The sequence below is a fragment of the Chiloscyllium punctatum genome, chromosome 47, assembly GCF_047496795.1.
Source record: "Chiloscyllium punctatum isolate Juve2018m chromosome 47, sChiPun1.3, whole genome shotgun sequence".
In the NCBI taxonomy this organism is placed as follows: domain Eukaryota; kingdom Metazoa; phylum Chordata; class Chondrichthyes; order Orectolobiformes; family Hemiscylliidae; genus Chiloscyllium; species Chiloscyllium punctatum.
Window position 1 is genome coordinate 37,047,010 of NC_092785.1, and position 24,580 is coordinate 37,071,589.

Sequence of the window (24,580 nt, forward strand, 5' to 3'; positions counted from 1 at the left end):
TTTGTTCAAATTTCTTCTATTCTCCTCGTTTGCATATCCCAACAAATTCCAATATTCCCTGATTATCTGGTAACTCCCGGATCTAACACAGATACATTGTCCTCCAAAGTCTTGGTTGTCAATTCTCACTTGTAATTTCAAAATCTTCCATGTTCCTCCACTGAATTCTTTACTTTTTTGGACTGGTGTGAACCTTGTTTTATAAACTCTCTATCAAAGTGTTAGATATTGTCCTGTACTGTCAAAGTTACCAGCGTGTGCAATGGTGAAATAAGTTACAGATCGCTTTGCAATAAGTCAAATGAAATGTCAGATAAGAACTCCATAAACAATAGTAAGTCTAATGATTGGGAGTAGATTCAGATTAGTTTATGTTTCGATGAGGTTGCTGCCCACCATTCATGCAAATACATTCACCTCTGTCTTCATTTATTCAGCAACGGGAAGTTCCAGCTTGTTGATGGTCACTTGGTCTACATCCCTCCTTTCCTTGCACATTCATCTGGTTATGGGCTAAAAGACTCTTAAATACACCTATCATATCTGTCTCCATTAACATCCTTGATATTATGTTCCAGACGACTACTATTCTCTGTGGAAAAACAACCTTGCCACACATCTCGTTCGAACTTTCCCACTTTCGTCTTAAATGTATGCTCCACAGTTTGAGACATTTCAATTCTGGGAAAGAGATTTTGACTGTCAACTCTATTTATGTGTCTCATAATTTTATACACTTCCACGGAGTCTCCCCTCAACCTCCGCTGCTCCGAGAAAAACAACCTGAGTTCTTCCAGAGTCTCTTCATAGCTCATACCATCAAATTCAACAAGCATGCTGGTAAACCTCTTCTGCACCCTTCACATCCTCCCTGTAATGTGGCGACCAGAATTCAACACAACACTCGAAGTGAAGCCGAACTGAAGTCTGATAAAGCTGCAACATGACATCCTAACTCTCCTTTCTCGCCTGCACTTTGTGTCGAGTCCATGAGCTTCTATATTTTCCCACACAGCTCTCTCCTTTACAAACTTTACCTCACAACGTTACCCGTCCCCTAGCCCCAGCCCTATGGTGTCGCCGTGCCAACCATCACATGGTAACCACCACACCAAAACCAGGACAGTGAAGGTAACTCGAACTACCACAGTAACCCACGTCCGAGTCTCCCTCCGCCTCTAATATGGTGCCTTTCCCATCCCTTCCACAATGCCTGTCTACTCTGCCTACAAGCAGGCTGCCCCCATTGCCGAGAACTGACTTCCCCAGTAACACAGCTACTGCAGGGGCCGCCGAATCTCTCCTTGAGAATTTCATAGAACTGATCCACAAATGACAGGAACGGACAGTGACAGCATGGATTGGTGAACAGAAATGCAAGATTGAAAAATCTACTGGAGCATTCCGGGAATATTATGAGTAGTTTGTGTTGCCAACTCTCTTGACTGCAGTGACACAGATTCCCTGATCCTGATTGTCCTAAAAAATATCAATGTCCGTGGACATGCTGTTCCAGGATCTCCTGACTGAATCCTATCTTTCTTGCCCTGACTGAGAACTGGCTCCCTGAGGCTTTGAGACGTGACCTTTTGGATAAAGCACATGCAGTGTTTTTGCTGCTTTAGCTGCTGTTCCAAGTGCCTGACAGATTAGCCCCTTGACTGGTCACCGCTAACAACAACGATAAGGTGCCTGTCTTATGTCTGCGACAAAAAAACAGGCAAGACAGGAACACTGTGAAACATGAGGTACTGATCGAGGGATCAAAGTGTAAAAAAGCAAAGGTCAGGCAGAGATGCTGTGCCCCTCCACGAGCAGGACGTGTCTCAGGCGCTGGAGAGTTTGTAGTGTTCTTCGAGTAATAATGTACTTTTGGACTGGTAATTGTACATCTTGATGCACTGTATTTTTTAAACTCGGGCTCATTTCGCCAGCTCTGCAAGTATCTATTGGACTGATTAATTTGAGAATCGACTCTCAGAGTAATATGCCTCTGACTTGTTCATTCGTGATACCACACGCAATTGTGTCCGACATCAGTGAATATGCAATCTGATTGAACTGACAGGCCTTTGAACTGAGAAAATAAAGCCGTCACAAACACACCTATTGATTCTGGTTGTTCTTGCACGCTGATGAAAAAAATTCTTAATGATTTACAATGATGTTCCCAGGTTTGGAGTGGTTTCAGCTACAAGGCAAGGCTGAATGTGCTGGGGCTCTTTTCCCTGGAGCTTCGGAGGCTGAGGGTTGACCGTATAGAGGTTTAGAAAATCATGAGGGGCATGGATAGGGTAAACAGAAAAGGTATTTTCCCTGTGGTGGGTTGTCCAGAACGAGAGGTCATCGGTTTAGGGTGAGAGAGGAAAAAGTTAAAGGAACCTAAGGGGCAATGTTTTCATGCAGAAGATGGTGTCTATGCGGAATGAGCTGCCAGATGAAGTGGTGGAGGCTGGTACAATTACAACATTTTAAAGACATCTGGTTGAGTATATGAAGAGTTTAGAGGGATATGGGCCAAGTGCTGGCAAATAGGACTGCATAATTGGTTCGAAAATCTGGTCAGCACGGACGAGTTGTACTGTATATTCTCTGTGAGTTTATGTGCTTTACAAACATCAGATCTTTTCCTGCTTCACAGCTTTCTCAAAATCTCTCGTTCAATAAATCCGAGTCATCATCGTCATCATCAAAATTCAAACTGTTGATTACTTCAATAGTTTCATCTTCTCCATTTTGTTTTCTGAAATGCCATTTGACATTGCTGGTGGGCAACTTTGTTTTAATTCTGCTGTTCGGAGTTGGGAGTTGGTGGGAAGGGGCAGCATGCAGCAGGGATGAAGTGTTAACATTGAGAGTAAGTGCTGAACATGCAGAAATTAACAGCTGAATAGCAACCGGGAACAAATGATTTGCACGAATGCGAGTCTGACTTGACCAAAAGGTTATCAGTACGCTTTCTTACACACAGACTCGGTCGATGAGAAATAAAGCTAACACACAAAAAAGTGAACTAATAAAGCTGCTTTTCGTATTCTTTTATGAGGGGTGCACGATTCTCAGAAACACTGCAATACCAGGACGATGTACGAAGTTGGTTGAGCAAGCACCTAATCCAACTTCTTCCTGCAAAATTCAGAATAATATTTAGTCCCTAATTCATGGATGGATCAGATATTAAAGCTGACAAGAACACACATGATCTCTGCTAAAACATCGAGAAGTGATCCTGGTGTTATTATCATGATTAGAGTGGTGCAGGAAAAGCACAGCAAGTCAGACAGCATCCAAGGAGCAGGGAAATCGACTTTTTGGGCAAAAGCTCTTTATCAGACATGACGCTGGGAGCCTCGTGGGTGAGGAGATAAATGGGATGGGGTGGGGGTAGGTTGAAGGTAGCTAAACTGCAATAAATGTGTCGAGGTGGGGGTAAAGGTGATAAGTCGGAGAGAAGAGTGGAGCAGATCGGTGGGAAGGAAGATTGACAGGTGGTACAGGTCATGAAGTTGGTGCTGAGCTGGGAGGTTGGAACTGGGATATAGTGGGGGTGTAGGAGAAGTGAGGAAGCTGGTGAAATCCACATTGATGCCATGGGGTTGAAGTGTCCCAAGACGGTAGATGAGGCGTTTTTCCTTCAAGTGTTGGGTGGTGAGAAGGGGCGATGGAGGAGGCCCAGGACATGCGTGTTCTTGGCAGAGTAGAAGCGCGAATTGAAAGCTTCAGCCATGAAGCAGGCGGTTTGATTGGTGTGGGTGTCCCGGAGATATTGTCTGAAGTGCTCTGTGAGAAGGTGTCCGGTCCTCCCAATGTAGATGAGACTGAAACGGAAGCAACAGATACAATAAATGACATTGGTGGATGTGCAGGTGAAGCTTTGACGGATGTGGAAGGCACCATTCGGACCTTGGACGGAGGTGAGCAAGGAGGTGTGGGCACAAGTTTTGCAATTCCTCAGCCGACTCTTCCTCAGCTCCACTCGTCCAAGCGATGGTGCGAACTGATCATGCACATCCCCGAAAGCTTTCGTGTAAACCTGTTTCACCTTGTCTCGACAGTCTCCACAATCCTTCCGATCGTGTGGTTTCCAGAAGAGAACACAATGCTCCAGCTGAACCTGAAGTGGTGCATGATAAAAAAACACAACATCGTATCATTGCTCTCACAGTCTCTGTCACTGTGAACAAGGACCAGGAGACAATGTTCTTTATGAGATATTCTCTCAGCCTATCCTGCCAACATCCTGTACATGTACATCCTGCTCCTGTTAAACCCCTTTTTGATTTGGAGCCAAACTGTCGATTGACTCTTCTTCTGCCCGAAATCTATCACCTCACACCTCTCCACATTGGACTTCATCTGCATCCATCCATCTTCCACACCAAAGTACCAATAACTTTCTGACATTCAACACGACACTGCTAACAGCTCTTTGCTTCCCTTTTTTTTACTGTCAACGACATATTTCGACATTGTTCCTACATACTAGGAAACAATGAACATCGAGAATACCAAGCACTCCCACATTTACCCAACATCTCTGGCCTTTGTTCAGTGTGTGCGTGTGTGTGTGTGTGTGTGTGTGTGTGTGTGTGTGTGTGTGTGTGTGTGTGTGTGTGTGTGTGTGTGTGTGTGTGTGTGCCAAGTATCCATTTCCATACCCAAACTCCTGGATAATCACATCAAGTCTTCCTCACTGTCCTATTCCAATCACCTGGCAATTAATGGGAACCTATCATTTGTCTACCTTTTTGACTGCACTGTCACATTAACTTTCTGATCATTGTGTACCAGGTCCTATCATTCCCAAAGGATGGCAATGTTTCATAATTTCTTTCCATTTTAAACATAAGCATTCAGATTTTATCTTTCCTTCCTACCATCGTGAATCACATTTCACCACATCATGCCTGAATGGATAAATTTAAATTATTTTTCCAGTGAAATGTTAAGAGAACTTATTACCACTGTTAGGAAGTTTTGGTCACGTGGAATCCAGGGAAGGCTTGCCATTTGGATGTAAAATTGGCTTGAAATTAGGAGACAGAAGGTGGAGGATGATGTTTAGTTTTCGGACTGGAGGCCTGTGACCACAGGTGAGTTGCAAGGATTGGCGCTGGTTCTGGATTACTGGTGCTGGAAGAGAGCAGCTGTTCAGGCAGCATCCGAGAAGCAGTAAAATCGACGTTTCGGGCAAAAGCCCTTCATCAGGAATAAAGGCTGCGAGCCTGAAGCGTGGAGAGATAAGCCCAAGGAGGGTGGGGGTGGGGAGCAAGTAGCCAAAAGTACAATAGGTGAGTGGGGGAGGCGATAAAGCTGATCGGTCGGGGGTGGGGGAGGGTGGAGGGGATAGGTGGAAAAGAAGATAGGCAGGTAGGACAAGTCATGGGGACAGTGCTGAGCTGTAAGTTTCGAACTAGGGTGAGTTTGGGGAAGGAGAAATGAGGAAACTGTTGAAGTCCACCTTGATGCCCTGGGGTTGAAGTGTTCCGAGGTGGAAGATGAGGCGTTCTTCCTCCAGACATCTGGTAGCGAGGGAGCGGCGGTGAAGGAGGCCCAGGACCTCCATGTCCTCAGCAGAATGGGAGGGGGTTTCAAAATGTTTGGCCACAGGGCGATGTGGTTGATTGGTGCAAGTGTCCCGGAGATGTTCCATAAAGCGCACTGTCAGGAGGCGTCCAGTCTCCCCAATGTAGAGGAGACCGCATTGGGAGCAACGGATACAAGAAATGATATTAGTGGATATGCAGGTAAAACTTTGATGGATGTGGAAGGTTCCTTTCAGGCCTTGGACGGAGGTGAAGGAGGAGGTGTGGGCGCAGGTTTTGCAGTTCCTGCAGTGGCAGGGGAAGGTGCTAGAATGGGAGGGTGGGTTTCAGGGGGGCTTGGACCTGACTGGGTGTCACGGAGGGAATGCGGAAAGGGGTGTGGAGGGAAATATATCTCTGGTGATTGGGTCTTTTTGGAGGTGGCGGAAATGTCAGCGGATGATTTGGTTTATGCGAAGATTGGTAGGGTGGAAAGTGAGCACCAGGGGCGTTCTGTCCTTGTTAAGGTTGGAGGGGTGGGGTCTGAGGGCGGAGGTGCGGGATATGGATGAGATGCGTTGGAGGGCATCTTTAACCACGTGGGAAGGGAAATTGCGGTCTCGAAAGAAGGAGGCCATCTGTTGTGTTCTGTGTTGGAACTAGTCCTCCTGGGAGCAGATACGGCGGAGGTATTGGGAATACGGGATGGCATTTTTGCAGGAGGTAGGGTGGGAAGAAATGTAATCCAGGTAGCTGTGGGAGTCGGTGGGTTTGTAAAAAATGTCAGTGTCAAGTCGGTCGTCATTAATGGAGATGGTGATGTCTAGGAAGGAGTGCGAGGTGTCAGAGATGGTCCAGGTAAAATTAAGTTCAGGGTGGAATGTGTTGGTGAAGTTGATGAATTGCTCAATCTCCTCGCAGGAGCCCGAGGTGGCGCCAATGCAGTCATCAATGTCGCGGAGGAAGAGGTGGGGATTGGTGACGGTGTAATTAGGAAAGATCGACTGTTCTACGAAGCCAACAACGAGACAGGCATAGCTGGGGCCCATACGTGTACACATGGCTACCCTTTTGGTCTGGAGGAAGCAGGAGGATTCGAATGAGAAATTGTTAAGGGTGAGGACCAGTTGTTTGGCCAAACGAATGAGACTGTCGGTGGAAGGGTAATGTTGGAGACGTCGGGAGAGGAAGAAACGGAGGGCTTGGAGGCCCTGGTCATGGCGGATGGAGGTGTGGAGGGACTGGATATCCATGGTGAAGATGAGACATTGGGGGCCGGGGAAAAGGAAGTCTTGGAGGAGATGAAGGGCGTGGGTGGTGTCTTGAAAGTATGTGGGGAGTTCCTGGGGAGTCCATCATGGGGTCAAATAATCTTCAGCTGCTTCATCAATGACCTACCCTCTCTCATAAATTCAGAAGTGGGAATGTTCGCCGATGATTGCACAATGTTCAGCACCATTCGCAACTCCTCAGATACTGAAGCAATTTGTGCTCAAATGCAACAAGACCTGGACAATATCCAGGCTGGTGTCGACAAGTGGCAAATAACCTTCACGCCATACAAATGCCAGGCAATGTCCATCACCAATAAGAGACACTCTCTCCACTGCCCATGACATTCAATTTTATTATCATCACGGGATCCCCCACTGTCAACATTCTTGGGGCTACCATTGACCAGACCTCAACTGAATTCACCACATAAACACAGTGGTTACAAGAGCAGGTCAGAGACTAGGGGTACTGTGCCGAGTAAGTAACCTCCTGGCACTCCAAAGTCTATCCACCTTTGATGAAGCACAAGCCAGGAGTATAATGGAATACGCCCCAATTGATTGGATGAGTGCAGCTCCAACAACACTCAGGAAGATTGACAAATCCAGGACAAAGCAACCAGCTTGATTGGCACCACAGCAGCCAGGGAAAACGTCCCAGCATTTCCAGCCACTCCTTGTAACTTAAACTGTCTATTCCTGGTGACTTCGTTGTGGGCAGCACGGTGGCACAGTGGTTAGCACTACTGCTTCATAGCGCCAGGAAACCCCAGTTCAATTCTCGCCTCAGCCGGTTGACTACGTGGAGTTTGCACAGTGTCTGTGTGGGATTCCTCTGGGTGCTCCGGTTTCCTCTCAAAGTCCAAAGATGTGTGGGTTAAGTAAATTGGCAATTTGGAATTACCTGTCGAGTTAGTTAAAGGGTAAATGTAGAGCTTTGGCGTGTCGGTGTGGATTTGTTGGGCCAAACAGCCTGTTTCCACACTATAAGTAATCTAAAAATAAACGTTTCAGAATTCCTCCGACTTTGCGAATATCCTTCCAAAAGCCGAGCATCTCGAACGCCATGCAGTGCCTTAAAAGTGGCCTTACCACTTTTGTGGACGTCCCAACTCCTATGCCAGGTGCTCTGATCAATGAAGGCAAATGCGCCATAAACTGCCTTCACCAGCCTGGCTACCTGTGACACCACTTTCAAGGAAGGGCATATCTGAACCTGCCACTGACTGTCCTCCCAGGCAAGCATTCCATACCCGCACCACCCACTGGCTGAAAACACTTTCTCTCAGAAAACCTTCCATCTGTGAGTATGGAATGCCAGTCGTAGCTTTATTTCAGTTCAATATCCCTTCTTCTCTGAGAATTGAAGTCCAGCTCAACAGTATTTTGGAAGAAATTTGCTTTTGTTAATATCTGAGTCTTTAGATTAATCATTTTTGTGCATAAGAAGCATTTTGTTACCATGAACCTGAACACATTCTCAAAAAGCATTGTGAGTAGACCAGCAGCTGCAGTCATTTCGCAGCCGACAACAGTAGAAATGGGCAATGATTGATCAGAATAGCCTAAAGAACCAAACTTAGGATTTGAATTGAGAGACTCAAATCAGATACTTATAATGGACTTCAAAGTTGGAAACTGTGCATGTGTTATATTATAAAGTTAGATTTTGAATAAATAAGTTTCCAGTTTTTACTGAAGATTCTGAACAAATCTCATACTCAATAGGAAGAAAATTGTAATGTAATAGCAGAATGGAAAATGCACATAATAGAACATTCCTGTTTCAATTTAATGTACACAGCCCTAAGCAGATTTGAATCTTTTTTGTGATATGAAAATCTGTCTGTCCTTATTAATTAACAGTGAAATATCTCAGCCAATTGTTCAGTTTTCATCTCTCAATTATAGAATATACTTATAATAGTCATTATTTTTAAGCCAGTTCTATTAGTCCTGAATAACAGAATTAGAATTAATGGTTTTTATACCTTATTACAATGTCGATGATCTGTGTCAGTGCCTCATGTTTAATTTAAAGCATGGCTGCATTGATTAATGTTCACCTGGACCATCCATTAAAAGAAAGTGAGCACTGTCCGTTGGATGGGAGTGGTTTGGGGGCTCAGACGGGGCAGGGATCGGGTGTCAGATGGGGGGTCAGACGTGGGCAAGGTTTAGGAGTCAGATGGGGATGGGTTTGGGGACGGAAAATGGCTGGGTTGGGGAACGGACGGGGTGGGTTTGAGGCGGGTCAGATGGGGCAGGAATTGGAGGTTGGACGGCGCGTGGTTTGGGAGACAGACGATGTCGAGGTTGGGGGTCCGACGGGGTCAGTGTTGGGGAGATGGAATGTGGGACTGGTTGGGTGTTGGACAAGTTTTGGAGTTTGGACGGGGGCGGGTTGAGGGATGGAATGGGGCGGATTTTTGAGGTTGGAAGAGGAGGGGTACAGGGTTTGGACGGGGTGCGGGGAATGCGGTGGTCACATGGGACAGGTGAGGTCGGACGGGGCAGGGTTGGTGGGGCGAGGGGCTACAAAGAGGGGGGCGTGGAGGCGTGCAGAGTCTCATACTCGGTGTGCTGCTGCCTAGTGTCCCGAACAGGGAGCAGAGTTAGCAAATGTTCGCTGTGTCAACCCCCATTGAACTGACGAGGAGAGAGATGTGGGCAGTGGCTTCAGCAATGCTGCAGGTCCCTTACACACGTGTATGCTTCTGCTCAGAAACAAACCCTGGGACGGAAAGACGGAGCAAGGCAAGTAGAGCGAGGAAAAGGAAACTTCAGAAAACTCGGAGCCCCACAGGAAAGGTATTGAAGCAATTAACCGAATCATCAATTATCCAAGCGAAATCATGGCCACCCATCTCATTCGGATAATCGAGGTTCCTCTGTATATAAACTGCACAGAAACATTCCATAAGATTCCAGCCTGATGTTCACTCCTGAGTGTCCATTATTCTCTAAATAAATGCTCCAAACCCCTTCAAAAAATTCCGATCTCTAAATAATATTCTACACATAACACAAGTCTCCAAAACTCTCCATTCGATTCTCACTCCTGAGCATCTGTGATTCCATGTCCAAACGCCATAAACTCCTCAGTTAGATTCCTGGCTGTATTTAAATCCCCAATATTGGTTTAATCAACCTTGATTAAACTCCTATTTGTATCTTATTCTTGGTACCTGTTACTCTATAAATTAATCCCCCCATTCCTCAATTAGATTTCAGACTGAAACTCACTCTTCGGTGTATTATGCAAGACATAAACTCGCTGAGACCATCGATGAGATTCCAGTTCCTAACTCAGTATAAACCAAACGGTTGCATTTTAAATTGGGAGCAGAAATACAGAAAGCTAGAATTTAATTTCTGCCACATTCTGATTCTTCAACTATATTAGTTTGAAGGAGCGTAGTGATTCAATGAGGCAGCTCACTGCCACCTTCTCAAGGGTTGATGGGATAAATGCTCAATGATTCTCACATCCCGTGAACCAATGAACATGAACAATCCCTTCGCCTTGCTCATCACTCGCTGCTCCTGCAGGGTAAGTCTGCAGGCCAAGCGGGGCTTCCTCAATTCCTTTTTCCCTTGCCCTTGGAATAATCAGCAAACAAGCCACAAGCTTGACACAAGCTGTGATTTGCGAACAAGGATACGGAAAATAATGTTGAATACCTAAGTCCTGGAGTGAAGGAGGACTTGACTCAATATTGCAGGATCCGAGTAACAGGCAGGCAGACTGACAGAGATACACACAAACACATGCACACACATAGACATACACCCTTGCTAACAGACGCACACAAAGACACACACACTCACTCGCTCAAACACACACACTCGCACAAACACACAGACAAATGCCCTCACGCACAAACACGTACAGACACACAGACACACGCGCTCATACAAACACACACGCAGACGCACACTCGCACACATACTCACTGACAGACACACACGCACACAGACACAAACACAGGCACATGCGCACACACATGTACGCACACACATGCACACACACAACACACACGCACGCACATGCCCACAGAGATGCACACACAGACATACACGCACACGCACACACACACAGGTGCACACACATGGGCACACACATTGACACACACAATCGCTCACAGTTACACAGGGACACAGAATGACAAAATAATATTGGGATTGACAAATATTAAAGCTCCACTAATCAATCCCTGGGTGTCAGATGAACGCAGGACATTCACACAGCTGAGTCAGTCTCAAGACTCACCTCTCACTGATACTGAGAGGCTCCTGCATCACACTCTGGATTGGAATCAGATGCTGTGTTTGGGAGCAAGATGTGGCACCATGGGATTAGTACAACTGTCCATATGAATGTTCAGAACCAGCAATCTAACGGAATCAGAACAGATCAGAGAGAATCAAACAAATAACTTGGTGTTTAATTTGTGGAGTAGTTCCATTCTTGTTGTGTCAGTGTGTCTGTGTGTAAGATGGGGAGAGGACAGACTCTGCTTAAATCAGCATCTCCTGTGAGATTATACCTGCTTTTGAAGTTTTGATTCAGATATCGTCGATGGAGCTTCTGTCTGTATCTAACCCTGTGCTGTCCATTTCTCGGGTTGGTTGATGGAGATACAGTAAAGGCAGCTTTATTTTGTATCTAACCCCATCATGTTCCTTTCCTGATCGTGCCTGTTGGGGACAGGGCAGGGGTGTCTTTATTTTACAGCAATGGAACAGGAATAAACCATTCATCCCCTCAATCCTGTCCCATCAATCAATCCGATCATGGCTAATCTGTGGCCTAAGCTGAAAATGTGTTACTGGAAAAGCGCAGCAGGTCAGGCAGCATCCAAGGAACAGGAGTATCGACGTTTCGGGCATCAGCCCTTCTTCAGGAATGAGCAAAGTGTGTCCATCTGGCTAAAATAAAAGGTTCTTCATAATCTGTGGCCTAACACCTCTTCCTTCGTTTGGCCCACATCCCTCAATACCTTCACTGAACAAGTATTTATCCGTTGCAGATGATCCAGCATCCACTGCTGTTTGTTGAAGGGGGTTCCAAAACTTTCCTATCCTTTTTAACAAAGTGCTTCCTAACATCTCTCCTGAGTGCTCTGAGCCCTAATTCTCAGACATTGTTTCCTCTTGTTCTTGAATCTGCAACCAGCAGGAATCGTTTTCCTTGATCTTGCCTGTCTCACATTGTTTTTATCTTGAAGGATTTAATCAGATCACCCTTTAGCTTCTGCATTCTAGAGGAAACAGACCTCCTTTGTACAATCTCTTCTCAGAATGCAACACTGAATTCCAGGATCATTCCTGTAAAAATCCTTTATACTCCCGATTTGTACTACACACGCTTGCACTGACAGAGATGTTCCCCCTCGCCCAGTCTATCAAAGTCACTTTGTAATTTCAAAGTACCATCTGCACTGTCTTCGCTGCCCAACTTTGTACCTAATCCCGTACTATTGTTGTCCGGGGAGTGTATGTCAGGAACAGTGTAGGGGGAGATTTACTCTGCATCCAGCCACATTTTATATCTGGGAGTTTTGGATGGGGACAGTGCAGAGGGGCCGTTACTCTGTATCTAACTCTATGCTGCCCCTGTCCTGAGAGTGTTTGATAGGAACAGTGTAGTGGGAGAGTTACTCGAACTAACCCCAAGCCGTCCCTGTCCTGGGAGTTGTTGATGGAGATAATATCGAGGGAAATTTACTCTGTATCTCATCCTATTCTCCCAGACTCTGGGAGATCCAGAAGGAGGAAGTGTAGAGGGACGCATACTCTGTATCTAACCCAGTAATGGAGATGCCCTAAGTGTATTTGATGGGGATTGGATAGGGAAAGTGGGTGATTGAATCAATATCTAACCCCACACTAATCTAGCCTGGGAATTTGGGAAGTTACAGCGTAGGGGGAGCTTTACTCTTAAACTAACCCATTCTCTATCTCCTCTGGATAGTTTGATCTGGTTTAGATATGGGAGTCTGATGAGTTGGCATTCGAACTGAAATAATGTGAGATGTGAAGTGATGTTGGACTGAAGACAAGATAAGCTAAACGGTCAAATGTTACATTGGGAGAAGGAACACAGAAAACTGCTGGTTTATTTCTGTTCTGTTACATCTCTCCAAGTTCCAGTTTATGGAGAAATACTGTCCCTGTCGGCAATGTTTCTCAAAATTATCATGGAAATGTGGATTCTCTTTGTAAAGGTAGGAAATGGAGAGAGCTCTTTAAAGGTGATTAAAATGCAAATTCCAGAAGCCGTTTACAGTAAATGCTTGAGACAATGTCACATTCCAGCAATGTTTGCCTTATTTTCCAAGCTTCTGAAAGGTTCCAGTATACAAAAACTGAAACAGCTATCTTGCATTTTATGTACAAATCACCTTCAAACTCTTGATTAGATTCCAGTCTGTTACTGGCTCCCGGCCTCTGCTATTCTACATATAAAACCAACCTCAGTCACCTCGAAAGGATTCCAACATGTAACTCACTCCCGTGTATCTATGGCTGTTTACATTCACCACTTCAAACTCCTTGATTAGTATCCAGACTGTATATCACCCCCGGGTATTTATTATTCCAGTCATAATCTATCTCAAACCCTTCAATTAGATCTCAGTTTGTAACTCACACTTGGTTTTCGTTTTTACATAAACAAAGACTGATCAATTGATTAGATTCTAATCTATTGCCCACTCACGTATATCTGTTATTCCATGCATAAACCACATTGAAAGCTTGCTTAGATTCCAGTCTGTAACTCACTCCTGAGTATGTGTTATTCCATATATAAACCGCTTCAAACCCCTCAATTAGATTCTGGTCTTTAATTCACTCCCGGTACCTGTTCTCCCATACACAAACCACCCAAAGATCCATTAGATCCCATTCTGTAACTTTAGTAAACCCCTTGATACACCGATTAGATTCCAATCTGCAACTCACTCATATGTATCTGTTATCCCAGATATAACTCAACTCAAAAACCTCAATCAGATTCCAGTCTGTAACTCACTCCTGAGTATCTGTTATTCCATATTTAAAACAACCCAACCTCTTCGATCAGATTCCAGTCTGTAACTCATTCCTGAGTATCTGTTATTCTACATATAAACCAACCCAACCTCCTCGATAAGATACTAGTCTGTAACTCACTCCTCAGTATCAGTTATTTCATTTATATAAAGCAACCCAACCTCCTCAGTCAGATTCTAGTCTCTAACTAATTTCAGGTATCTGTTCTTCAACATATAACACACCTCAGACACTTCAAATAGATACCAGTTTGTAACTCACTCCCAGGTATCTGTTAATCTGTATATAACTCAATGCAAATGCCTCAATTAGTTTCCAATCTGTTACTTACTCTTGGGTCTGTGCTATTCCTTATATAAAGCATCCCGAACAGCTCAATTCGATTCCAATTTGTAATTCACTCTGATATCTCTGGGACTCAGTCCATGAACCATCCCAAACTCTTGGATTAGATTCCAGTCTGCAACTCATATGTTATTACATCTGTAAACCTCTTGATGAGACTTGAATCTGTAACTCACTTCCATGCATATTTCATTCTAAATGTAAACTACTCTGCATCCCTCAATAAGATTCCAATCTCAAAATCACTTCCATGTATTAGTGTCTCTGCCCATCAAACACCATGAACCCTTCGATTAGATTTCAGTCTGTAACTGACTCCCGGGAACATGTTCTTCTCACTATAAATCACCCCGAATGCTTTGTTTTCAATCCAGTCTGTGATTCACTCCTGGGAATCTGTTCTTAATATAAACCATCCTTAACTCTGATTATATTCCAGTCTGTCACTCACTCCTGGGTATTTGTCATTCGATATAAGGACACTACAAACTACTCCAATTAGATTTCAGGCTTGGACAATGTTTGGCCCTCCAAGTGTTCGTTGCCACACCTTGCCTTTCCATACTAAAGCTGCCTTCAGTTAGAGCATCATGGCTCATCATGGCCGAAATGTCGATTCTCCTGATCGTTGGATGCTGCCTGACCTGCTGCACTTTTCCTGACAGCGAACCCAGGAGATTTACCAGGATGGTTTGGAGAATGAAAGATTTCAGTGATGAATTTAGTTTGTTGAAAGGATAGATTTGACAGAGTGGGATAAGTATCTTATGATTGGTTAACACAAGGTAAATAAAGTGAAGCTTTTTCCATTAGCTGACCATAAAAGGATGAGAGGAGAGTTACATCAGTTTAGGAATGTTCCACAGGGCGATTGCGAGCAAGAAATTTTATGCAATGAATGTTAATGCTGACCCACAAACGCGAATAATGCTGAGATCCTGATACATTGTTCGAGGTCATGCGTAAATAAAAATCGGTCTGATCAGTGATGGAATTTGAATTGAATCAATACTAGCATTGACCTGATAAAATTAATGTGAAATATATCTCAATGGACTTAAAACAAAAGATTCCAGGACAGAGAGCACATCACCTTTCCACCAATTCCTGGTTAGTTCTGGAGAAATCTTCCGCTGCTTCTGGAAGTGTTTCCACAGACTGACGTTGTGAGACTTTGTGATGCATTAACCTCCAACTCTCGGAAGGACATTGCTGGAAATACTCAACTGATCAGGCAGGTGGGAGTATACATAGTGAACATTTTAGCTCAATGAAATTTCGTCAACATTTGTTTGAAGTGGGATAAGTAGGCAGTAAATAGAAAAATTAACTGACCGGGAGCAATTGTATGATCAAGCTAGAGTCTAAATCACAAAGTAAAATACCTGGATGCTGCAGTAGGAGGTGTAGCGTCTGGTTCAAAGTTTGAGTTCATAGTAACTGAGAGTCAGCTGAACTTGAAATGATAAATCTGATTACCTTTTCAGAGCGAGTATATTCGGTTTATGAGGACAGATTAAAACGATGGGCTGCCTGTAAGAATCGAAGGTGGAGGGCAATCCTTTGTGGAGCACGCCGAATTGTTAACATGTAGTGTGGAATGCTCTATAATCGGGAAATTGCACTCAGTTAATGTGGCTTTTTATGTGCTCATTAGCCCCTTGGTAATACGTCTGCACTCCTTACAAAGGCAGTTGCTGTTATATTTCCAGCTCCAAAAAGGTATTTGTTTCTTGGAAGCAAGATAATATTTCAATTTGTGGATAACAGTCAAAAGAAAGTTTTAACTGCAAACAATAGTCTGAGACGAGTCCTGTGGTTTATCCATGCTTGCATTTTCCTGATCTTCTCTTGAAACTGGTGAGCATTGTGATGCTGTCCAGAGGGAAATACAGTCTCTCCAGTACGTTCCCTGGTCTCCATGGCAGTGACATGGATCAATACAACAACCATGGCACTGTCTGATTTCTTGTCTATGTTTTCGATGAGTTTGCTGCCCACCATTCCTACAAATACATTGACATCTGTCTGCATTTATTTAGTAACTGGTAGTTCTATCTGGTTGGTGGTCACTTGCTCCATATCCCTCCATTCCTTGCACATCCATCTGCTTATGGACTTAAAAGCCCCTGAAACGCCCCGATCATATCTACCTCCATTTCCACATTATGTTCCAGACATCTACGCCTCTCTGTGGAAAAAAAAATCTTGCCCCACAACTCAGTCGAACTTTTCCACTTTCACCTTCAATGTATGCTCCACAGTTTAAGAAATTTTAATTCTGGGAAAGACATTCTGACTGCCAACTCCATTTATGCATCTTATAATGTTATACACTTCCACAGATTCTCCCCTCAGCCTGTGTTGCTCCAAATAAAATAATCTGAGTTTTTCTAGAGTCTCCTTTTAGCTCATACCCTCAAATATAGGTAGCATTCTGGTAAACATCTTCTTCACCCTCCACATCCTCCCTGTAATGTGGCGACCAGTATTAAACTCTAAGTGAAACCAAACGAAAGTCTTGTACAACTGCAACATGACATCCTTGCTCTCATTTCTTCCTTGCACTTTGTGTCGAGTGCTTGAGCATCTATACTTCCACTGTAACCTATGTCCTTGTCTCCATCCGCCTCTCATATGGTGACTTTCCCATCCCTTCCACAATTCCTGTCCATTCTGCTACAAGCAGACTGTCCCCAGTGCCAACTTTCCCAACTTCACTGCTACTGCAGAATTTCATCGAACTGACACCCAATGACAGGAACGGTTTGGTAAACGGGAATTCAAGATTGAAAAATCTACCGGAGCATTTGGAGGACAACTCTCTGGAATGTAGTGAAACAGATTCCCTGATCCTGATTGTCGCAAACAATGTCAAAGTGCCTGGACATGTTGTGCCAGGATTTCCTGGCTGAATCCTGTCTCCCTTGCCCTGACTGAGAACTGATTCTTGAGTCTTTGAAACGTGACCATTTTGATTAAGCACATGCAGTGTGCTTGCTGCTTTAGCTGCTGTTCCAAGTGCCTGACAGTCCACCCCTTGACTGATCACCGTTAATAATAATGATAAACTGCCTGTCTTATGTTTGTGATAAACAACTAGGCAAGACAGGTGCACTGGGAAACATTAGGTTCTGGTCTAGGCATCAAAGTGCAAAAAAGCCAGGGAAAGGCAGAGACGTTGTGCCAGTCCCTGAGCACTGGAAAGTTTGCAGTGTTCTAATTTTTAGAGTTTTAATGTACGTTGTGGCCAGGTAATTCTACATCTTGATGCAGTGCTTTTATTTAACTTTGGCTTATTTCGCCCGCTCTACATGTATCTGTTTGACTGGTTAATGTGAGAATCGTCCCTCGGAGTAATTCGCCTCTGACTTGGTCATTCATGATACCACACACAATTGTGTCCTACATCAGGGTTGATGTAATCTGATTCAACTCACAGGGTTTGAACTGAGAAAATAAAGCTGTCAAAAACGCTCTTATTGATTCCAGTTTCTCTGGAACTCTGATGAAAAACATTCTTAAAGCTTTACAAGCAAGTTACGGGTTGGATGGGTTTCAGCTACAGGGAGAGGCTGAATAGGCTGGGGCTGTTTTCCCCGGAGCATCGAGTCTAAAGGATGACTTTATGGAGATTCATAAAATCATGAGGGGCATGGGTATGGTAAATAGACAAGTTCGTTTCCCTGGGGTGGGTCGTCCAGAACGAGAGGGCATGGGTTCAGGGTGAGAGGGGAAAAATTTAAAAGGAACTGGGGGAAAATATTTGCGAACCTACGATAAGTCCACAAAAACAAAATTCACTAAACTGTACCAGTTCACCCAGAATTCCCAAGCAGCTCACCAACCGAATCAGCCAGCACACAGACCAGGGAATATGCTTTAAACTCCCACGGAAAATAGCAGAGCACCGCAGCTCTCCCAAAGCCCCAAGGGAGCTGCACAACCCAGTCGTCAAATGTGCTCAATTAATTACCTGAAATGTTTGCAACAAACCTTCAGTTGGTCTATGCATGGTTCACCTTGAGTCAGGACTTCTATCACGAACCTGTTCGAGCCAGGAGAAATACGGTCAGACAGAGAAAGTTAGGCACAATATGTGGAGAAACAGGTCATCAAATTCTTGTTTTACTACTGATAGATCTACAGCTGAAAGAAAATTGACTTGGGCCCAGCTGTGTTGAGCCAGACCCGCTGCTAAATGAAATGGCTGCCTTTGTTCCCAAGCAGCCCGCGAGAAGCTCGCAGCAGGACACTGCAGCCACAAAAAATTCTGAGTCACCACTACTGCTCCACTCAGACAATAACGTCAGGCTCACACGCAGCATGGCTGCTGCCCTGAAAAACCAGGGCACTGAATTCCATATTGCACACATTATGATTGGATCTACTCCCCTTGGTAAGCCCTAGACCCACGCAGAGTCTCGGCCATGTTGCAAGATGCCACTGACCCATTGAAAATGCGGCTCGCATTTTATAATTGCTGCAAATGTCCACAATTTACAACTGTTTGCCACAAGATGTACAGACACTGTTAAAACTGTCCTATGGTACCCATTGGGCGAACATGTGCCCTGCCATTACCTTCCCCACCCAATCCTGGGACACTGCTGCAGACAGGGATAAATGGCTGGACAGCACTGTCAAAGAGGCAATAAAAACTAGTGCAAGACAGCATGCAGACTTTGGTGCTATTACTGTAGAAAACAGACAAGCTCCTGCCAGACCTCATTGCCCGCTTCAGGGAGATCTGGGACTCTTCAGCAGGCATCCCTTTAACAGAGAATGAGAAGGTGGCTGTACAGACTCGAGTCAATTGAATGCTCCTGACATATGCCCATGCATCCAAGCTGCATAACTTAACCTGAAAAACAACATCCTGGGCGGGGGGGGGGGGGGGGGGGAGGGGAGCAAACTAACCACACTCACTAACCTGGATAGGAATGGACTGTTCACCCCACCAAAACAGATTGGGGCATTTCCCCGAATTGCACAACCAGAACGCCTGAGGAACACAGCCAGACTAGTACAGCGACCCGCCCTGGGGACACAGCCAGACAAGTCCAGAGATCTGCCCTCGTAACACAGCCAGATGAGTGTAGAGACCCGCCCTAAGGACACTGCCAGACTAGTACTGAGACCCACCCTATGGAGACAGCCAGACCAGGACAGAGACGCGGCCTGGAGACACAGTCTGACTCGTACATAGACCCACCCGTGGGACACAGCCAGACCAGTACAGAGACCCGCCCAAGGGACACAGGCAGACTATTACAGAGACCAGCCCTGGGGACACAGACAGACAACTAAAGAGGCCCGCCCTATGAACACAGACAGACTAGTACAGAAACCCGCCCTGGGGACACAGCCAGACGAGTACAGAAATCTAAAGGATTCTATAATGAACCATGCTGGAACTGTGGCAAAAGAGGGCACTTGGCTAGGTGCTGCTGGTTACCACCCAAGCAGGGACGGCCTGGCCCCTCCATCCCCCCTCACTCCCACAGGCATAGCAGATGCAGTCCCCCACCCCACAGTGGCAGCCTTGCCAGGCTGTCTTCCCAATGACTGATCCCTTCACCCTGTGCCCCGAAACAAACGTGTGCTGCCGCGAGAGGAAAATTTTGCAAGAGGTCTACATGCACCTCTCCAACACCCCATCGGAAAACACTTCCATATCCTTTCTGGAGGATACCGGGACCACTCAATCGTCTGCTCCTCCGTCTGCGGAACTGTCCCCGAGTTCCAAGACTGTCGTTACATTAGGGGTTTCGGGAGTGCCCATGACAGAGCCACCCTCCCAACCTGTCAAATTTAATATCGGACCAGCCACTGTCCCTGATATGGCCATCAATTCTGCTACCTTCCCAGTCGCCCTACTGGGACAACAGACCTTATGCAAACTAAATGCCAGCATTCACTGTTTCCCGGAGTGCCTCACACTGGTGATCCCGAGCACCCACTATTCCATGTTGCAGGCGGCAATCACCTGTAGCCCGGAACCCCCTAACCAGACAAGCTTCTGCTTTGCCTGGTCCTGCCCCACCACTCCTACCCACGCTCTTTTTAACCCCCTCCTTTCCCTGTTATCAACGGCCCCATGATCCCCCACTTTACCTTTCCTCCAGCGGGTGATACTGACAGGCCGCTTTGTCTGTCAGTTTTACTGTGCAGCTTCTAGTCCTCAGGAACTGGTATCACCATATACTGCAATCATGGATCCACATCGGAACCCTCACCTCCCTGCTCGCACTCACTGGCCTGAACTTTGTGGGACAACAGGGAGTGGCAGCAGAGTTACAGCTTGGTGAGGAACAGGCTGCACTGTTCTGCAACGGCCCGACGGCTGTTCCACACATCCCCCCATTGTTAAGATGCCGTGGGTCCCTAAGGGTTTACATCACATGATGGAACGCTGACGCGTGCACCCCCTCCACTCAGGGAAGCCCACACCCCAATCAGTGCCCAACAATCCAGTACAATCCGGGGACTATGGCATGATAAAGTCACGGGATAGCTGTGAAACTGGAATGGACACATGCCATCCACTGCAAGAGGGCTCCACAATCTATGAACAGGGACCACACAAAGGAAGACACCACTCCACCCACCGAGGATGAATCCAACTGCTCGCGACAGCCATCACCATCAGCACCCTCGGCCTGATCTCTCTGACCATCACACTGTGGCTTGCTGGTAAACAGGGACAAGGGCAAACACATTTCATAACTGGCCGTGAGTTATGGGCCAACACCTTCCTCAAAATTGCCCAATGGTATGCCCAGAGATTTTATCAGACGCTACTGGGTCTGCACTCGCGTCCCTTTCAACTCTCACGGGTCATTCCCATCGCCTCAATCCCCTTAAATATCTCTGACATGGCGGAGTTGTGTCTTGAACCAGACAGATCCCGTGAAGTTTCCACACTGGCCACGCCCAACTATAGGGACAACAACCCAGCCTGCTGGATGTTTGCAGGTTACTGCCTGGACAAATTTAAAGGGTTATTGTACCAAGCCTACAACCTCTCCCATGAGCCCCCAGCCCTGATCATTGCTGACACTGATACACATCGGCCACCTGAAGGATCCATCTGTTTAAAAAGTAGGTAGAGGCCCACAGCAGATGAACTTACCCAGCTGAATGAGGAGGCTGTTGCCATCCGCACTGTGACCCTGCAGAATAGGATGGCCTTCTCGTCCCTCCCCTAAGCAAAACAAAATAAAGGATTTGCTAACACACGATTGGCCCACAAAAACAAAATTGGCCAAACTGTACCAGTTCACCCAGAATTCCCAAGCACTCACAAGCCAAATCAAACAGCACAAACACCAGGGAATACACTTCATCTCTCACAGACAATGGCAGAGCACCACAGCTCTCCTAAAGCCACAAGGGAGCCACACAACCCAGCAAACCAAAGCCACACAAAGAACGGGTCAGACAGAAAGGCACCAGCAAGGCCATGATCCAGGAACAGGACAATGCAAGCACCTCACCACTTCAGATGAGACATTAACACCGACAGGTGAATAGGAATGGAACTATCGAGACTGTCAGGATGTTGCATTGTGTGAAGGAACAAGGCATTCATCCAATAACTGTTTTGCAATTAGCATCCTTGTAACTAGATTACTCTATTTCCAGATATATTATACTTTCCCATTTCTTAATCAGTGTCATTGTGCAGCATTACTATAAAACTAGTCTCATCCTCAGCTCTGGGAAGAGAAATCTGATATATCTGTGCAGACTGTCAGTCAAGTCAATTTCTCTTCCAGTGATATCGCTTGCAATAAACTTTTTGGCAATTTCACTTCGAGCTGTGTTTTTGTGATCTCTAACCCTTTGGGCAAATTTCTCCAACCCACAGGGACACGGTATATAATTCACTTACTCAGTGATACTGTCTCAGAAAGGGACATGGTATTCGAATGACTGGCTCAGTCATATTGACTGGGACAGAAACATAATATTTAATTCATGACAGAGTATTAATGACTGGGAGAGGGATACTGTGTTTAATTCACTGCGTTTGATAAGGTTCTCCATGGTAGGCTACGGCACAAAATACGGTGGCATTGAGGGTGATTTAGTATTTTGGACCAGAAATTGGGTAGTTGAAAGAAGACAGAGGGCGGTGGTTGACGGGAAATGTTCAACCTGGAATTCATTTACTCGTGGTATTCCACAAGGATCTGTTTTGGGCCCACTGCCAAGCCCACTAGATGAGGGTGTAGAAGAATGGGTTAGTAAATTTGCGGGCGATACGAACAACGGTGGAGTTGTGGAAAGTGCTGAAGGATGTTGCAGATTACAGAAGAACACAGATAAGCTGAAGAGCTGGGCTGAGAGATGGCAAATGGAGCTTAATGCAGAAAAGTGTGAGTTGATTCTTTCGAAAAAGCAACTTGAATAAAGAATGATAAGATTGTTGGTAATGTAGATAAACAGAGAGATCTCGGTGTTCATATGAATAGATCCTGAAAGTTGACACCTATGTTGATAAGGTTGGCAAGAAGGCATATGGTGTATTAGCATTTACTGGTAGAGAGATTGAATTACGATGCCACGGGGTCATGCTGCAGCAGAACAAAACACTGCTGCAGCTGCACTTGGAGTATTGTGTACAGTTTGGATCAACACATTTTCGGAAGGATGTAGAAGTTTTGGAAAGGGGTCAGAGGAGATTTCCTCGGATGCTGCTTGGTGTAGGGGGAAGGTCTTATGAGGAAAGCCGAGGGACTTGAGGCTGTTTTCATTACAGAGAAGAAGGTTGAGAGGTGACTTAATTAGACATAAAAGATAATCAGAGTGTGAGATAGGGTAGGCAAAGAAAGCCTTTTTCCACGGATGGTGGTGGCTAGTCTGAGGGGGCATAACTTTAAATTGAGGGTGATAGATATAGGATAGATGTCAGAGGGAGTTTCTTTACTTAGAGAGTAGTAGGGACATGGAACGCACAGCCTGCAACAGGAGTAGACTGGGCAACTTTAAGGGCATTTAAATGGTCATTGGATAATCGTGTGAAAGAAAATGGAACAGTATAAATTGGTTCCACAGGTGGGCGCAACATCGAGGGCCGAAGGGCCTGTACTGCCCCATAATGTTCTATATTCTATGTTCTATGACCCATTAATAGTGTCTCAGAAAAGGACACTGTATTAGATTCTGACTGGGACAGGTACATGTTATTTAATTTGTTGTCTTTAAAGGGCGTAGATTGTTTCGGTTAGTGGGTACTGATCTAGCAGATTAAGTATTATCTTAATAAATGTGAAGTAATCAGTTTTGGTGGGAATAGCAGTAAAAAGGATTATTATTTGAATGGTAAAAAATTGCAGCATGCTGCTGTGCAGAGGGAACTGGGTGTCCTTGTGGATGAATCAGAGAATATGGGCCTGCAGCTGCAACATGTAGTCAGAAACGCAAATAGAATATTGTTCAACATTGCTAAAGGGATTGAGTTTAAATGCAGGGAGGTTAAGTTGTAGCTGTATACAATGTTGGTGAGGTCATACCTTGGGTACTGTTGCAGGTTAATTCTCCTTATATGAGAAAGGATGTATTGACACTAGCAGGAATGCAGAGAAGATTCACCAGCTTCATTTCAGAGTTGAGTGGATTGGCTGATGTGGAGAGACTGAGTAGACTGGGATTACAAGAGGAGGGAGAATGGAAGAGTGAGAGTGAGGTAGGTGAAAGAAACTGACAGGAGATTCTGTGGTCATGAGCAGGACTGCCAGATGGTATGTTGTCTCCTGGGTGCCAGGTTCACTATAGTCTAGGATCAGGTGGACAGGATTCTTAAGGGGAAGCAAAGCAGCCAGAGGTCGTGGTACACATTAGTACCAATGACATAGGTAGGAAAAGGATGAGCACCTGAAAAGGGAATATAGGGAGTTAGGTAACTAAAAGGCAGGACGAACAGAGTAGTAATCTCAGGATTGCTATCGGAATCAAGGGCCATTGAGGCTTGGACCAGATAGTGAGTGCAACTGAACATATGGCTGCAGGGCTGGCGTAGGAGAGAAGGCTTCAGATATGTGGATCATTCTGGGGAAGGTGTGAACTGTACAAGGAAGACAGGCTGCACCTGATCTGGAAGCATAACAATATCCTCAGTGGGAGTTTCGATAGACTTCACCAGAGAATTTAAGCTAGTTTGGCAGGAGTTGCCGAATCCAGAGCTTCAGATCTGAGGATGGAGTAGCAAGTGAACTGCCAAATACAGCATGCAGAGAGTCTGTGGAGAGGGATAGGCACATGATAGGGCAAAGTTGCAGTTAGTGTGATGGTTTGGAATGTTTCTATTTTAATGCAAGAAGTATCTGCAATAAGGGTGACGATCTTAGAACATGGATCAGTACTTGGAAC

General features: G+C 45.3%; 1 non-coding gene across 1 annotated transcript; it reads right to left on the reverse strand.

The window, feature by feature from the left end:
* Positions 1-3,043: 3,043 nt before the first annotated feature.
* LOC140468698 (U2 spliceosomal RNA) lies at positions 3,044-3,228 on the reverse strand. The gene has a single exon (XR_011955804.1). It is a non-coding gene; the product is annotated as a U2 spliceosomal RNA (small nuclear RNA).
* Positions 3,229-24,580: the final 21,352 nt, after the last annotated feature.